Here is a 4,303-nt window from a genome sequence, read left to right as displayed (position 1 = left end):
ACCTATATCTATGATATCTATTATGTCTATATTTTATACGTATATCTAATTTGTCTATATTTTACACCTATATCTATTATATCTACTATGTCTATATTTTATAACTATATCTATTGTATCTATTAGATCTATATTTTATACCTATATCTATTATATCTATTATATCTATTTTTTATACGTATATCTATTATAACTATAATTTTTACCTATATTTCTTATATCGATATTTAATACCTATATCTACTATATCTATTAGATTTATATTTTATAATTGTATCTATTATATCTATATTTTTTACCTATATCTATTATATTTATTATATCTGTATTTTATGACTATATAAATTATATCTATATTTTATACATATATCTATTACATGTATTATATCTATATCTTATACCTATATCTATTATATCTATATTTTATACATATGTCTATTATATCTATTATGTCTATATTTTGTATCTATATTTATTATATCTATTATGTCTATATTTTATACCTATATCTATTATATCTACTATGTCTATATTTTATACCTATTTCTATTATATCTATTATTTCTATACTTTGTTCCTATATCTACTATGTCTATCTTTTATACCTGTATCGATCATATGTATTATATCTATATTTTATACCTATATGTATTATACCTCTTATGTCTATATTTTATACCTATATCTATTATTTCTATTATGTTTATATTTTATACCCATATCTATTATGTCTATATTTTATACCTGTGTCTATTATATCTATTATGTCTATATTTTATACCTATATCTATTATACCTCTTATGTCTACTTTTTATACCTCTATCTATTATATCTATTACGTCTACAATTTATTCCTCTCTTATATCTATTATGTCTATATTTTATACCTCTATCTATTTTATGTATTATGTCTATATTTTATAGCTATATCTATTATATGTATTGTGTCTATACTTTATACGTATTTCTATTATGTCTATATTTTATATCTTTATTTATTATATCTAGTATGTCTATACTTTATACCTATATCTATTATGTCTTTGTTTTATACCTATATCTATTATAACTATTATGTCTATATTTTATTACTATATATTATGTCTGTATTTTACACCTTTATCTATTATATCTATTATGTCTATATTTTATAACTATATATTATGTCTATATTTTATATCTATATCCATTTTATATATTATGTCTATATTTTATATCTATATCAATTATGTTTATATTTTATACCTATATCTATTATATCTATTATGTCTATATTGTATACCTATATGTATTATATCTATTATGTCTGTATTGTATAGCTATATCTATTATAACTATATTTTATACCGATATCTATTATATCTATATTTTATACCTATATCTATTATATCTATTATATGTATATTTCAAGACTATATCAATTATATCTATATTTTATACGTATATCTATTATATCCATTATGACTATATTTTATACCTATATCTATCATATCTATTATGTCTATATTTTATTCCTATGTCTATTATATCTATTATGTCTATATTTTATACCTATATCTATCAAATCTATTATGTCTCTATTTTATACCTATATTTGTTCTATCTATTATGTCTATATATTATACCTGTATCTATAATATCTATTATGTCTGTATTGTATACCTATATCTTTTGTATGTATTATGTCTATATTTTATGCCTATATCTAGTATATCTATTATGTCTATATTTTATACCTATATCTATTATATCTATTATGTCTGTATTTTAAACCTATATTTATTATATCTATTATGTCTATATTTTATACCATTATCTATTATATCTATTATGTCTATATTTTATACCTATATCTATTATATCTATATTTTATAACTTTATCAATTATATGCATTATTTCTATATTTTAAACCTATATCTATTATATCTGTCTATATCTATTATATCTATTCTGTCTATAATTTATAGGTATATCTATAACTATTATGTCTATATTTTATACCTCTCTTACATCTATTATGTCTATATTTTATACCTGTATCTATTATATCTATTTTTTATACGTATATCTATTATATCTATCATATCTATATTTTATACCTGTATATATTGTATCTATTATGTCTATATTTTATACCTATCTCTATTATATCTATTATGTCTATATTTTTTACCTATATCTATTATGTCTATATTTTATACCTATATCTATTATATCTATTATGTCTTTATTTTTTGCCTATATCTATTATATCCACTATATCTATATTTTTTACCTATATCTATTATACCTATTATGTGTATATTTTATATCTATATCTATTATGTCTATATTTTATACCTCTATTATATCTGTCTATTTTTTAAGACTATAAATTTTATAACTATATTTTATACCTATATTTCTTATATCTATATTTAATACCTATATCTACTATATATATTAGATTTATATTTTTAATTATATCTATTATATCTATCTTTTATTCCTATATCTATTATACCTATTATATCTATATTTTATGACTATATCAAATATATCTATATTTTATACGTATATCTATTATATCTATTATATCTATATTTTTTACCTATATCTCTATCTATATTTTATACCTTTATCTATTATATCTATTATATCTATATTTTATACCTATATCTATTATATCTATATTTCATAGCTTTATCTATTGTATCTATGATGTCTCTATTTTACACATATATCTATTATGTCTATATTTTATACATATATCTGTTATGTCTATATTTAATACCTATATCTATTATATCTATTATGTCTATATTTTATACCTATATCTATCATGTCTATATTTTATACCTATATCTATTATAATTATTATGTCTATATTTTATACCTATATCAATTATGTCTATTATGTCTATATTTTATACCTATATCTATTATGTCAATATTTTTTACCTATATTTATTATATCCATTATGTATATATTTTATACCTATATCTATTATGTCTATTTTCTCTATATTGTATACCTATATCTATTATATCTATAATGTCTATATTTTATAACTATATCTATTATATCTATTATGTCTATATTTAATACCTCTATCTATTATTTCTATTATATCTATATTTTATACCTATATCTAAGTATATTTTATAACTATATTGATTATATCTATATTTAATACCTATATCTATTATATCTATTAGATTTATATTTTATAATTATATCTATTATATATATTTTATACCTATATTTTTATATCTATTATATCTATATTTTATGACTATATCAATTATGTCCATATTTTATACGAATATCTATTATATCTATTTTATCTATATTTCCTGCCTATATCTATTATATCTATATTTTAAACCTTTATCTTTTATATCTATTATGTCTGCATTTTGTACCTATATGTATTATATCTATTATGTCTATATTTTACACCTATGTCTATTATATCTATTATGTCTATATTTTATACCTATATCTATCAAATCTATTATGTCTCTATTTTATACCTATATTTGTTATATCTATTATGTCTATATTTTATACCTATATCTATTATATCTATTATGTCTATATTTTATACCTATATCTATTATATGTATTATCTGTATATTTTATACCTATATCTATTATGTCTAAATTTTATACCTGTATCGATTATATGTATTATGTCTATATTTTATACCTGTATCGATTATATGTATATGTCTATATTTTATACCTATATCTATTATATCTCTTATGTCTATATTTTATACCGATATCTATTGTATCTACTATGTCTATATTTTACAGCTATGCCTATTATATATATTATGTCTATATTTTATACCTATATCTATTATATCTATTATGTCTATATTTTATACCTTTATCTATTATATCTATTATTTCTATAATTTATGCCTAAATCTATTATATCTATTATATCTATATTTTATACCTATATCTATTATATCTGTATTTGATACCTATATCCATTATATCTATTATATCTATATTTTATATATATATCTATCATATCTATTATGTCTATATTTTATGCTTATATATACTATAACTATTATATCTATATTTTATACTTATATCTATTATAACCATATTTTATACCTATATCTATTATGTCTACATTTTTTCCTCTCTCTATTATATCTATTATATTTATATTTAATAATTGTATCCATTATATCTATATTATATACCTTTATCTATTATATCTATTGTCTATATTTTATACCTTTATCTTTTATATATATTTTTTATACATATATCTATTATATCTATTATATCTAAA

Source organism: Rhinopithecus roxellana, unplaced genomic scaffold (genome assembly GCF_007565055.1).
Source record: "Rhinopithecus roxellana isolate Shanxi Qingling unplaced genomic scaffold, ASM756505v1 contig969, whole genome shotgun sequence".
In the NCBI taxonomy this organism is placed as follows: Eukaryota; Metazoa; Chordata; class Mammalia; order Primates; family Cercopithecidae; genus Rhinopithecus; species Rhinopithecus roxellana.
This window is presented reverse-complemented; position numbering follows the sequence as displayed.